At 52.7% G+C, this 14,344-nt stretch overlaps 2 non-coding genes across 2 annotated transcripts; one reads left to right on the top strand and one right to left on the bottom strand.

The window, feature by feature from the left end:
* The first annotated feature begins 5,815 nt into the window (after positions 1 to 5,815).
* TRNAE-UUC (transfer RNA glutamic acid (anticodon UUC)) lies at positions 5,816 to 5,887 on the top strand. The gene has a single exon. It is a non-coding gene; the product is annotated as a tRNA-Glu (tRNA).
* Positions 5,888 to 14,183: 8,296 nt separating this feature from the next.
* TRNAA-UGC (transfer RNA alanine (anticodon UGC)) lies at positions 14,184 to 14,292 on the bottom strand. The gene is made up of 2 exons: positions 14,255 to 14,292; positions 14,184 to 14,229 (listed from the first exon to the last, which is right to left on the bottom strand). It is a non-coding gene; the product is annotated as a tRNA-Ala (tRNA).
* Positions 14,293 to 14,344: the final 52 nt, after the last annotated feature.

Genomic DNA, 14,344 nt, shown 5'->3' with positions numbered 1-14,344 from the left:
ACCACCCGTCCAAAAAAACCCCTAACTCTCACTAATGTGGCCCCAACTGTGTTGGTGGGGGCAGGGGAACAGGTTGCTGGGGCACGGTGCTGAGGGTGCTGTGGCAGGAGGCTGGGACAGGATGCTGGTGGGTACTGGGGCAGGGGGTTGGTGGGGTCTGGGGCAGGGTACTCAGTGGGGGTCTGGCCAGGGGGAAGGTACAGAGACAGCTGGGGATGTTCTTCCCTTCCCCTCCGTTCCCTTCTCCTAAACAACTGGTGCACGTCCTGAAATGCCTGGTCTGTTGCTCTGCCGGGATCTTCCTGCTGCCTCCCTGTGCAGGGTGTGTGTGTGTGTAGGAGTCTGAGGACTGCATGCCAGCTCCAACTTCTCAGGAAGCGTACACTTCCTCTGTTTCCCATAACAGCTGTATGCTTCCTGAGAAGTTGAGCTGTCATGCAGTCCTGGAATTCCTATTCCTTTCCCCCCCTCTGCTCCCTGCACAGGCAGGCAACGGGGAAAAGTCCGCGTAGTATGACAGCAACGTCATTTCAGGAAGCGTGCCAGCTGTTTAAGGGAGGGGAAGGGCAGCCTGTGCTCTTCTTGAGACACAGGACCTAGTTTGTAGCTGTGAGACTTCTCCCTGCTCGCCACAGGAAGCCAGTGTGCTACCTCCATTTTCACTGGCAGTAGCATCAGCGAGGGCTTTTTGGGCATGGGAGGGAATTGGGGGGGCTGGAACACCTCACAATCAACTGGTCATGCCCCTGCAGTCGACAAGTTGATCGCTATTGACAGGCTGGTGACCACGGCTCTAAATTCAATCCTCCTTTCCCCTAGAGCCAGGCCCACCGCTCTAATTCAGTCCCCCTCCCCTTTCTCAGAGCCAGGCACAACTCCCTCGTCTCCCCCCCCACTCTAACTCAATCCCCTTCCCCAGAGCCAGGTACCCCCCCACTCTAACCCAATTCCCCTCCTCTTCCCCAGAGTGAGGCACCCCCCCGCTCTAACCCAATCCCCCCCAAGCTAGACACCTCCCCTCCCTTCTCTAACCCACTTCTTCTCCCCCCACTTTCCCCCAACCTTATGCTCAGGTCCCGGAGCCCTTGCCACTGCCACCACGTGCACCTGGGATGCCGTGTGCACCCCCGCACACACCTGATCCCCCCCTCCCTTCTCCAAAGCCAGGCATCTCCCCCCCCTATAACCCAATTTCCCTCCCTCCCAAACTTATGCCCAGATCCCAGAGCCGCTACTACACCTGAAGCCCTCGCCACTGGTGGAGCCCCTGTTGGAGTCACTAGGGGTGTGTCTAGACTACATGCCTCCGTCGACGGAGGCATGTAGATTAGCCAGATCGGCAGAGGGAAATGAAGCCGCGATTAAAATAATAATATGCCTCGTGAAACCAGGTTTACCTGTGCCGATCAAGAAAGGCTTCTTTGTCGGCGCGGCGTGTCCAGACTGCCCCGATCTGCCGACAAACAGCTGATCGGCAGAGCGGGGCAGCCATTTAAATTTAAATGAAGCCGCGATTATTTTAATCGCGGCTTCATTTCCCTCTGCCGATCTGGCTAATCTACATGCCTCCGTCGACGGAGGCATGTAGTTTAGACGTACCCTACCTGTGCTGGGATGCAGACTGGGATCTGTGTGCAGCCCAGCCTGCATGTGCAGGAGATGATGCAGTGCTCTGTGAGTGGAATGGCATGGGCCATGAGCACACATGCGGCTCAGAGCATCCCAACCGTGAGCGTGGTTAACCTGAGCAGTTCTGGGTTCCAACCCGATTCCATCAGGAGCTGCGATTTCTTTCTTCATGAGCCATGGGTTGGCCACCGCTGCTGAACAGGCTAAACAAAAAACAACCACAAGCGGTCTGGTAGCATTTTATAGACTAAGGCTACATCTATGCTGCAGCCTTCTGCAAAAGCTTATGCAAATGAAGTGTGGAGTAGAATATTGCTTTGTTTCATTTGCATACTTAATTAGCAAGCTGTTTTTGTACAAAAGGCTTTTGTACAAAAAGGAGCCATGTCTTCAAAAAGTGAAACAGCTGAGCACTCTGCAGAGAACAGGCCATAGCGCTGCTGGGAGAGGCTCCATCATGCACAGACTCTGCGCAGGGCCAGACTGCTGGGAGGAGGCTCTGGCCATGGACTTTCCTCCCCTCTCTGTTACCTCCTGCACCTGGGGCTGAAAGGGACGTGGGCTGCCAGACAGTCCTGCCCAGCTGCCTTCCCCAGTAGGGCTCACACATTGTCCCCAATTGTAGACAGACAGGAACCCCCCTTGTAACATCCATTTTTGCTTGCCTGGAGCATACAGGGCACGCAGAGCAGAAGGCCCAGGCTGTGTGACCGTGAATGGCTGTAAACAGAGATACACCAATTGCTGACCAAGAGGCTGCCAAGGAGTGTCCTTGACTTAACCTATATTGATACGAACTCACAGCCGTCCGTGGGGGGAGGAATCTCTCACCCAGTAAAAAAATGTCTAGTACTCACAATTTAGTTCTCTCTCTTGCAAGTGTAAATTAATTTGAAACTTGCTTGTAAGAACTGGCGCCATAAAACAGACCAGTACAATTCGGCATCTTAGATAAGAAAGAGGATACGGGCCCCCAGGGGTATATAGATGGGTCCAGCAGCGCATTTTCTCTGAGTGTCAATCTACCATCTATCTGCTGGTCGGGTTAGGTGTTTGATCTCCCGAGGTTCCAGAGGGGACGCCCACCTCGTATTCGTCTTTCCTAGGAATTGAGAGACCAGCCCTGGCCTGACACGCTGGAGTCGAGAGGCACAGAAAGGGGTAAAAATTGTACCTGGATGTGGTCTTTTGTTTAAGTATATATATACATAGTGTTAGAGCTCTTTAAAGATTAAGCTGTCACTTGGTACCATTATTTCTATTTTCTATCTTTATTTTCTTTGTAACCATTTTTAAAATCTGTATTTGTTAACAGTTAAGAAAGAGAGCAATAGCCATTGTAATCATATGTTTTTATAAGTCTTTTAATAAACCTGTAACTGTTTAAGCTTTAACCTGACTCCTTCAGTTGCTGTAATAGAACCAAGCACAATTTAAAAGAACTTCAGCCGGTCATAAAGGGACAGACATAGGGAGAGCTTGGGCGTTTGGATCTGTGTCACTCCCAGGTGACAAGATCCGTTGGGGCACCTTTTCAGCCTTTCCTAGGCTGCCCGCTGCGAAGGAACCCCTGTGTTCTAGCAGCTAAAATCTAAGGTGTAATAAGCTCTTCCTATATAACGGGGCGTGTGTTGGCCTGCTGGCCACCCTCTGCGATGGGACCCCGGTCCTAGCAGTAAAGACACGGACGTTAAACCTTTTCTCGGAAACATACACACACACACTGCCCTGACTGTCGGCTGACACCAATGCACTGGCCTCGGCCTGAATTCTTGCTGCCCTTGGGTGCAACCAATGCCCCTTCTGCGGGGTGGGAGGCTCCCCAGCTCACACCCCTCCTGTCACACTTGGTGCCGTGAGAACAAAGCTTGCAAAGGGGTTTGATTTTCCTCCATTTCCCCTTGCTGCTGCGCTAAAAGAAATCCTGAACCCGGACCCTTCTGTCGCTGGAGAGATGGAAATGGGGCCCTTCTTTAACTCACATTCTCCATCTACAGGCAATTCACTCTCAGCTTTCACCAGAGTTGTAGAAAGAAAAAGTCTAGTCCTGGAGTCCAGCTTTAGTAGAACCAAAGAGAGAACCAACTGCAATTTCCATCTTCTGAGGAGAAGGAAAGAGGATTTTCTTCTCCTCAGTTCTAGCCACATCAGCCCAGGGAGGAGAAAAAATAACCCTCCGCCCGCTGATTGTCCCCTGTCAGCTTCTGTAGCTTCACCTCCTTCCACAGCAGCTCCAGCTTTGAGCTACAAATCTCAAGGGACTGGTGAGGAAATGAGGAGCTGGCAGCTCGGGTTAGTGGCTTCCCTGAGAACAAGAGGTGGAGTGTTCACAAGGTGCATTCCCCTCCCCTGCAGAGCAGGGTGTTAGAAAGAGCTGGGAACAGAATAGTCAGCCAAGTTCCACCCCCCCTCCCCTCCCCTCCCCTCCCCTCCCCCTAAGTATGTTTCTGTGTTGTAGTGGTTATCACATTTGCTTAACATGTATAAGGTCCCTTGTTCAAAGCCAGGTACAAACACAGGGTCTGCTCTTACTGCTTCTTCCCTGGGTGCCTAGGTAAGTACAGCTGCTTCTGACCAGCCTGTGCCTGGGATGAGCCCAACTCCCACATGACAGAGAGAAGTGACATCAGCTGAGAATGCCCCTGGGTGCCATCCTGGGGAAGTGAGATAAATCAGGCCAGGCAGCTGCTTGTGGCTTGGCCTTACCTGCCCTGGGAGGCTGGTGCATTGGTCCGGCTCTGTCTGCTGCCTCCCTTGTGTGACTTGCCTAATGCACACAGGCCAAATGTCGGAAAAGCCTCTTCCAAAAAAAGCAGAAGAAAAAGCTACACAAATTGGGTTTTGAAATTTGCGTAGCTTTTTCCAGTAGGTCAGTGTAGTGTAGACATATCCTGAATGTCGCTCAGCACTAGTAGGAGACAGTGAGGGACAAAATGGTCTAACAGCACCTGCAGCCTTTCAGAACAACCCCCATCCTCAACCCCAAGAACCAGCCCTTCCCTCCACCCTCACTGGGGTCTGCTGGGAACTGTCTAGACTCAAGCCCACCCCCAGTGTCAGCCTAAGGATTGCCTGTGTCAGTGACATCACTAGGGGCTTTTGCAGCACCGCATCTTATTGGCTAATGGAGTTTGAGAGGCAGTTACCTCACAGAGAGTCCATGACAATGGCCAGGTGGGACAGGCTGCAGGGCAGAGGCAATCTCAGAAACCCCCCATGGCTTTGCTGCAGGGAGTCTCCTTCCCTAGTGTTGCCCTTGTGGCCTTTTTGGAGAATTCTCATTTCCCAGGACTAACTGACCTAGAAGGCAGACGTCCCTGTGGAGAAGGGAAGAGCCTCCAAGAAGGCCACACTTTATACAGCAGTGGAATTAGCTCAAGTGGTAGAGTGCTCGCTTTGCATGCGAGAGGTAGTGGGATCGATGCCCACATTCTCCAGTGTTGGGAGAAATCCCTGTTTTCCTTTTTACTGTCAGAGCCAGCCGGGGGCTAAGTGGCTCCAGTAGCCCCCTCCCGCTCCCCACCATTTCCTACTTGCTGTCCCCAAAAGCCAGCCACACTGGGGCAGGGAGCTGCTGGACACCAGCCTTCATGGAACTTCTTCTCAGCTGGGGAAAGGGACAAGCAAGGGGCGATGGGACAGAGGTTTATGCGATGACGACAGAGGTGCAGAAAGCAAATAAATTATTTTTTCTCCTACTCAAGAACCAGGATGACAGAATGAAACTGATCAGTAACCAAGTTAAAAATAAACCAAAAGGGAGCATTTTTGCACCCAGTGGAACTCCTTGCCAGAGGATGTTGTGAAGGTGAAATCTACAAGAAGGTCCAAAAAAGAACTGGATAATTTAATGCAGGAAAGGTCAATCAATGGCATTTAACCAGGATGGACAGGGCAGGTGTCCCTAGCTGGTGTATTCCAGTAGCTGGGAATGAGCGACTGCAGGGATCACTTAATAACTGTCTGTCCTGAGGATTCCCTCCGGACAATGAAATTGGCTGCTGTCCTGAGACAGTATCCTGGGCTAGTTGGACAACTGGCATGGCCCAGTCTGGCTGCTTTGATGTTCTGTTTGGCTGTTCTTGTCCCCTCTGGGCAAAGGAGAATGGGCCCGCAATCCTGAAGTGGACAGAAAATAGCCTGCGAAAGGCTGGTGTAGGTGAGCAAAAAAAGTATGTTTCAGGTGTCCCTGATGGTCTAGTGGTTAGGATACAGCACTTTCACTGCTGTGGTTTGGGTTCGATTCCCAGTCAGGGAAACCAGACTGAAATTTCACATGGCCGTTGCCTTGTCATTTTTCTCACCTCATTACCACATGTTACAGCAGCTGAGACCAGAGAGGTTACTTCAGGCTCCTTCCAACCTCTCCCTCACTGCTAAGACAGCACCTGCCATTTTCAGAAGGGACAGAGCTGGTGACTCAAACTGCCCCTCCCCTCTCCCATGTGGGCAGCCCTGCAGGAAGCTCTGTGGCACACACAGCACTAGCCCAGCGCAGTGTCAGGTCGGCACAAGATCCATTGGTTCAGTTTGGTTTTTGAAGGAGACAACCCAGAACTGGCTCCAGCCCCCACTCAGTAACCTGGGGAAATGACCCACCAGGCCTGGGCCCCTCGGAGAGGCAACGATTCCCCACTGGCCAGGGCAGAGCCTCCCTCTCACACAGTCATGGAGCCTTCTCCTCCTGCTCCTGCCTCCCCCTTCACTCAGCTCTCACTGCTCGGTGCTTCCAGGGAGGGGCCTCACTGCGAGAGCCGCGTGGGCAGGTTCCTGCCACAGAGACACGTCCCAGAGCAGGACAGATGCTCAGACCGACACTGAGTGTTGCTCAGCGCTGGGGTGAGACAGGGAAGGAGAAAAGGGTCTAACGGCGCCTGCAGCCTTTCAGAACAGCCCCCGGCCCCACCCCCAAGTACCAGCCCTTCCCTCTGCCTCTGATGGGCTCCACTGGACACTGCCTGGACTCAGGCCTTGCCGGTGCCAACCTAAGGGCTCTGGAGAAGACAGGGCAGCTCCAGGGGCAGAGTCCAGAGCCCCTGGCTGGGAAGGGATCAGTAAGCAGCTTTGAGGCTGGGCTGCTGCACAGTTTAGGCAGGGGTGGGCAATGACTTTTGATGGGGAACCACTCCCAAGCCTCCACTTTTCCATGCTATTATCGGAGGAGGTGGGGGTCTGGGATGGAGGCTGGGTGCAGACAGGAGCCTGGGTCAGAGGACTGGGGTGCAGGAATGGTTGCAGGGTGTTGGGTTGTGACTTGGGGCAGAGGATTGGGGTGCAGGATCTGGGAGGGGTGTGGGTTCAGGTGGGAGGAGAGGGTTTGGTTTACGTGCGGTACCCGGGGGTTGAGGGAAGGGAGGGGCTGGGGTGTCAGTCAGGCTCTGGCTGGGAGACTTACCTGGCTCACTCCCGGCCAGCAGCCCAGCACATTTCTCAGGCAGCCTGTCTGCCTTGTCCCCACACAAGCTGCAGGGGCCATCTGGGTCGATGAATAAGAGCCTGAATGGAGGGGGGATGACGCTTCATATGGCCAGAAACCAGCCAATGGGATTGTGCTGGGAACAGGGACACTAACTGCCCAGCAGTCCCTGCTCTCAGCAGCTTGCGGGGGTGGGGCAAGCAGGGAGTGTCTTGATGGGCTAGATACAGCCTGCTGGCCTGTATTGCCCAGGCCTGGCTTAGAGGGAACCTTGGCTCTGGGGGAGGGGCGCTGTGGAAAGGCCAGTCTTGCCTTCCTGGGCAGGACATGGTACCTGCAGCCTTTCAGATCAACCCTCAGCCAACAACCCAAGAACCAGCCCTTCCCTCCACCCTCACTGGGGTCTGCTGGGAACTACCTGGACTGAAGCCCACCCCAATTTCAGCATTAAGAATTGCCTGGAAATGAGAAAGCAGCTAAAGTAACACTGGTGGGACTTGAACCCACAGCCTTTGCCTGTCTAGTTGGGTTCACACTAGCCACTACAGCATAAATTCCCAACAGGCTTTCCATTGTACCACAAAGCTTGACGGATTGCTGAGTTTGTTATCTCCACTCTCTGCTTTGCAGCACGGCAATTGCTGGGGGAAAAGAAAGGGGAGCCAGGTCTGTCTCTTTTGGGAGAGCAGGTACCAAGAGGGAGGGGGCCACTGAGCACCCAACAGTGAAAATAAGGGATAAGAACTGAACTACAGTTGGAGAATGTGGCCATGGATCCCACTGCCTCTCGCATGCTAAGCAAGCGCTCTACCTCTTCAGCTAATTCCCCTGCCTACAAAAGCTTTTGCTACCTCCCCTACCTTGTTCTGGAGCCCTCAACCCCACTGCCACTGCCCAAGGCTCCGTTCTGAAAGGGCCACTTGTGAGACTGACACCCGTGGGCCAGCTAGCTCGGAGGTTTAGGACGTGGTGCTCATATCACACTGACGCGTCTCAAGAGCAAGCCCCTTGTTTCAAACCATAATGGGCTCGCTATTCCGACGTCCCTGCATGGCAGGAGGAGGGAGGGACGTTTTGGAATAGTGATTTATTTCGAAGTAAGTGCTGTGTAGCCAGCCCCAAATTACAAAATACGCTATTTCAAAATAGGCGCATCGATTATTTTGAACTATGGGACTCACCCCAAGTGAGTTAGAGCTGAACTCTGCCCCCAGCTCCCTGCTTCACCCACCCACCTACCTACTGACTCCCTCGCTGCCATGGGGCTGTTTGCATTGGCCTCTTCTCTCTGTAGCCAGGCTTCAGCCAGGACTGAGACTCAGGCAGGAGAATGTGACCCGGCTCCCTGCACCTGGGCCCTGCATTTCTCATCCCTTCAGAGACACTTCTTAGTGGAGGAATAAATCACAGTCACATGAGTGTAGATTATGAAAGTTTGTAGTTGTTGCCTTGGAAACTCCCCACAGACCTTCCCCTGGGGTCCCAGGCAGCCGCTCACACCGCACAGCTCACTTCGAGGTGAGGGTGCTGTGTAGACGTGCCCGTCCTGTTGAGGGCCAGCCTGCCGGGGGGAGGCTCTGGCCACTTCCTTTCCTTGTCTCTCTCAGGCTGTCTCTACACTGCAGGGCTACGTCTACACTGCAGGCTTTTTGTGCAAGAGCAACTGTTGTTGTGTAAAAACTTGCAGAGCGTCTACACTGCACGCATGTTCTTGCGCAAGTAAATTTATAGTGCAGCATCAGACAACAGGGCTTCTTGCACAGAAGTTATTCCTCTCCCCACGTGGAATAAGGCTTCTTGCGCAAGAACTCGTCCACAAGGAGGCAGTGTGGACGGGCAACAGGGGTTTCTTGCTCAAGAAAGCGGAATATCTAAAATGCCCATCAGAGCTTTCCTGCGCAGGAGAGAGTCCGCACTGCCATGGGCACTCTTGCAGAAAAACACTTCTCTTGTGCAACAGCACATGGCAGTGCGGAGACACTGTTGTGCAAGACCTTTTGCACAAGAACTCTTGCACAAAACAGTTCTTGAGCAAGAAGCCTGCATGGTAGATGTAGCCAGGGGGTGTTTGGGTTTGTTACCAGCACTGAGCTTTGTACACCAGCCCAGGGAACATTGTGAAAAGTCAAAACCTTCCTACCCTGGGTGTCCTTGGCCAGTCAGCAAGTGGCAGAAAGGTTCCCTGAAGTGCTGACTTCAGGTGATAGCAAGCTTCTGCAGCTCATATGAGGTGGCCGAGTGGTTAAGGTGATGGACTACTAATCCATTGTGCTCTGCATGCATAGGTTCAAATCCCATCCTTGTTGGGTGTTTCTAGCCTTTTCTCTTGCTTCTCCCAGAACTTCAGTGCCAGCCCCTCCTGTTACCACTGCCTGTCCCAGCCCCTCCCACTGCAGCCTGGGGAAAGGGGAAATCTCCACAGAGACACTCCCAGCTGGGACCCTCAATCCCTTCTGCCCTCATGGGGAAACCTCACAAAGGAGATTCCAGGCAGCCAGGCCATGGGGGTCTCTGAGATGCCCCAGCCCTGCAGCCTGTCCCACCTGGCTGTTGCCATGGCCCCTCTGTGAGGTCACTGCCTACCGGCCAATGAGCTGAGGTGCTGCACAAGGCCCTTGTGATGTCACTGCTGCCTTGCAGGCTCATGTCCTGCCCCTGGCCAGCCCCTTGGCATGTGTGAGCTGCTCTCCCTGCCCCTCTCACTCAGGGCTGGTTCTGGGGCTCAAGCAGGGAACATCAGAGACTGCTCAGGGGGCCACATTGCTAGGCCAGGGGCCCTCCTGTGGGCCTGTGAGTGTTGCTGTCCCTGCTGAACGGACAAGGCCATAGTGTCTCAGCAGGCTGCACCTGTGGGAGCCACTTCCCTGGTTTCGGGAGGGAGACGAGACGTCAAGGCCCATGACTCGGAGCCAGCTACAGATACCCATGGAAAGCTGATTTTCAGAGGGGTGTGATCAGCCCTTCCTGTGTATCTGGCTTCTTCAAAGGGGCTTAATCAGTTGCTAAAAGTTGAAAAAGGGACAATTAGAAGGGTGAATTTGTCTCTGGGACTGTTTTCTGTGTTCTCCTGTTTCCTGATGGACAAGGCACTGGCCTTATTAGCCATGTGTTGTGGGTTCAAGTCCCACCTGGCATGGCAGCTTCCTCTCACTGACAAAGAATTTATCTTCCTTTGCTTTCTGACACAGTTGGCAAGGATGCTCCATAGTGGCTGTCTCTCTCTCTCTACAGAAGCTTTTCAGACCTCTCACTAGCAAATGCTGGTGTTAGGTGCACATCTGAGTGCTAAAAGCCCAGTGCTGTCTAGACTGGCATGATTTTCTGCAAATGCTTTTACGGAAAAGCGTCCATGCCAATCTAGATCAGTTTTGCAGAAGAAAGCCCCGATCACCATTTTCCCTGCCTCCCTCAGCTTGTCTGACTACTTTGCCCCATTTCCTGCCCCCCTGCCTGAGCTGACAGAATGGCTGAAAAGGACAGCAGCTGCTGATGGATAAGGGGTGGGGGAGAAGACCAGCAACAATACCCTGGAAGCAAGAAGGACCTTCTCTGGCCACCCACCATTCAGTCTGACAAGTCTGAAGGGGGAATTTGACTGACAGACTCTTCTGAGCTAGAATTCCAGCTCCCACAGCGTTCACAGGAATGGGGCAGCCCAGTAGGGACTGAAAACCACTGCTCCAGGTGAGGTTTGAATTCACCTCAGCATGTCTCCTATACACACTGTGTATAAATACTGTGCACTGACCCATGGCACCACTGGAGTAGATGTTTGAGAGTTTTCTCCAAAGTCCTTACATTGAGAAAGTGAAGAAGCACAAAGTAGAATTGAGCCAGAGGAGCAAGAAGATCAATTCTCAAGGATTTACACAAACCAACAATTCCCCAGCACATCCCCATCAGCCCATAGACCTGTTCCATATCTTGGGCCAGCAGTCAAAGGGTGTGTCTAGACTACCTAGTTTTGTCGACAAAAGTGGACTTTTGTCGACAAAACTATACCAGTGTCTACACTACCGCTGAGTTCTGTAGACATAACGTCGACAGAACTCATCAGTTTTGTCGACGCTGGTAAACCTCATTTTACGAGGCATAACACCTTCTGTCGACAGAACTCTGTCGACAGAAGGTGTTATTGCCTGTAACATTGCGTCCAGACTACGGAGTTCTGTCGACAAAGCAGCTTGCTTTATCAACAGAACTCAATGTGTCTGGATGCTCTTTGTCGACTGAAGTTTTGTCGACAGTATCTGTCGACAAAACTTCCATCGACAAAACGCGGTAGTCTAGACGTACCCAAAGAGGCAGCGACTCACAGGAAGAAGTCTGGGGTTGGGCTAATGAGATGATCTTGTTTTGTCAATGCCAAGCTGTGACCAAAAACAGTGAGATAAGGATCAGACACCAGTGAGGTTCCTGTCACATCCCAGCACCTGCCAAAGCCTGGGATTGACTCAGGGACCTTTAGATGTTTAGTCTGACACTCTCCCCACTGAGCTACTTTGGCTGCTGGACATTGAGTTCTCTGGCCTGTAATTCTCTGTCTGGGATGTTTGGCAGCCGGGCTGCACAAAGTTGACATAGTCATGCCCTGCCCAGGAAGCCAAGACTGGCCTTTCCACAGTGCCCCTCCCCCACATCCCCTTGGCCAACTCAGCTTGCTGCGGGGGAAGGAATTCTCTCTTGTTAATTCTGTGCCCTCAGGAAGGGACCAAACCAAGAGAGGCCGGGCCCCACCTGGGGACTCCAACCTAAACCCTGAGACCAAGGGGTTTACAAGCCAGATAATCACTGTTTGCTGCACTTCTCCTTCCCACAACCCTGCAGAACCTCAAAGGCCACAGTCCCAGCGGCTGGGGGAGCCGTGCACTCCTCTCCAATCAGCCTTTTCCTGAGCCAGCAGTTCCATGGGTGGCCAGGGGAGGCCTCTTCTGTGTCCCAGGAGGAGATAGGAAAATGTGAGCAACCACCACAGCAAGGCACCACTGGGAGTTGAAGCCAGAACCTCCTGTTCACAAGGCAAGCACTTTAGTCAGCTAAGCCATGGTGCACTCCTCAGCCCTGTAGAACAGTTCTCCTCTATGGTCCGAGATAAGCCACAGTGCCCACCCTCAAAGCCCCTTTAAAACTGTTCTAATTTATGGCACCAGACAAGACCTTTGACTCTCAAAGAGCAACCAGTCCCCATTTCCCTCCAGCTTTCCCAACCTGGCGGTGTCTGGCTCCCTGGGCACAGAAGGCTACAGCTCGGTGGGCAGAGGCTCTGACATGCACATCTCCCCTAGCTACTGGGACTGTGGAATTGGCCTTGAGGTTGAGCAGGGTTGAAGGAAGGCAGCAAACATTGACTACCTGAATTGTTAACCCCTTTGTTTCAGGGTTTGGGTTGGAGTCCCCGGAGGGGGCCCAGCCTTCTTCAATTTGCTCCCTTCCTGAGGGCACAGAATTAACAAGAGGGTATTTTGTAACCCCAGAGCAATCAGAGTTGGCCAAGGAGTTAGCAACAAAATTTTTGTCAACATTTAAGTGGAGGCAAGGAAACCCTCAGTGGTGTTTCTGTGTGTTTGTAGGCCAAGGTTCATTCAAGTGGGTCTGTTTTTCAATGGACCTGCCCCTACTGCACCCCTAGAGACTCTGGAACAAAGAAGACACACGAGAAGAACACGACTTTCTTCCTTTTGCTGAGACATGGAAGGATGTAGCTCAGGTTTCACTCAGGGAGTCTGTCTGCCCCTCATCAGCAATGTCATCTACTTGGGGGAGCAGTTGCACTGAGACTTGTGGAAGGGACAACTTGGACAAAGCAGCACGTGTCAAGCACCCTTCGATAGCTCAGCTAGTTCCACCTTGGTTGCTTTCTGCTAAGGCCACGCTGGAGGGAAAAGAATGACTCCTTCAAGCCACAGTTGAACCAGCAACCTAAGGATCACTTGCCAAACACACATTACAGTCCACCGCTCTACAAGCTGAGCTATCGAAGGTGCCTGAGCAGCCTTAGTTTATCCAGGTTGTCCCGAGATGCCTCCAATGCCCTCTCCCCCCAAGAGTGGGAGGTGAACTCTGAAAATCACACCTGAGCTCTTATCTGCCCTGAGCATGGGCAGCAACTGTGCGTGGGGTACAGAGAAAGTTTGGGCATGTGAATGGGACACGTACATTGCTGGACTTACATTGCTGGCAAAGGACATTGCTCAAGCCACTTGAGCCGAGACTTATTAGTGGGTTGGTACTGAACCCAGCTTGTGGTATTTTCCCAGGCGAATGCCACGTTACTTCTCACCCTCTTTCATTCAGAGTTTCTTTTCTACATTCAGACTCTGTGCTGGCAAGTGGGGAAGTATCACCTCCCCTAGGTACTCAGGGCGGTGGATTTCCCAGGCTGCTGGGTGGGGGCTCAAGCCACTTTTGTGTGAGATGAATGAAGAGAAACCCCTAGACATCGAACCCAGCCCTGGCTGCTGCCAGCACTACCTGGCAGAAGAGATACACTAGCAGGGGGACTGACCAAAGCACAGGCCTCGCTATGAGCAGGCTTAGAACTTTTTCAGGGAAACCCTATTGGATTTCTAGTCCAACACCATGACCACTCGGCCATCACAGATGTGAAGACAGCAAAGCCCCAGGGCCAGGGGAACTGGCAGATAATCCCGATGCCCAGGCCTGATGTCACCTGCTACACAAAATTCACAGCAAACTGGGCTCTTGGAACAGGGGAAGTTTGGGGGCTCGTTGCTGGGCCGTGGGGTGAAGCATCAAACCAGCCCCCTCCTGTGGGGCCTGTGAGTGTTACTGAATGTTTGCCCCTGGAAATGGGAAACAAAAGGTCTGGGAGCCACACAGAGACCCTGCTGGGCTGAAGTCCCAACGACTCCACTTTGTCTTTGCCTGTGGGCTTGTCTGTCTGCAGCCTGGAAACCTCCTGGCTCCTCAGACCACTGGTCTGGATGGAGCGTTACAGATGTCGGAATAATGGAATCGCTGTGTAGACGCTCCCATTGTTATTGCAGTGTAATGGCCGTCATGCCCAAGGAACGCTGCTGTGTAGATGCAGCCTGAGAGAAATGCTGAGCAAGGGCTCCTACAATGTCAGGTGAGACATTGAAATGAGGTCACTTCTATAGATATAAAGGGGAAGAGATGTCAGGAGTGGGATTTGAACCCACATCCCCATTTAGAAACCAGAACACCCAACTGAGGGAAAGACAGAACTGCAAGTCTGGCTCCTTAGACCACTTGGCCATCCTGACAAGTGTGTAAAGATATTCACCCACAGTTTTCTTACATATGTGAGTTGCTCCG

This window comes from Pelodiscus sinensis, chromosome 25 (assembly GCF_052426305.1).
Source record: "Pelodiscus sinensis isolate ZL-2025 chromosome 25, ASM5242630v1, whole genome shotgun sequence".
Lineage (NCBI taxonomy): Eukaryota > Metazoa > Chordata > Testudines > Trionychidae > Pelodiscus > Pelodiscus sinensis.
The sequence above is the reverse complement of the archived record's forward strand: the minus strand, read 5'-3'. Positions and strand labels throughout refer to the sequence as shown.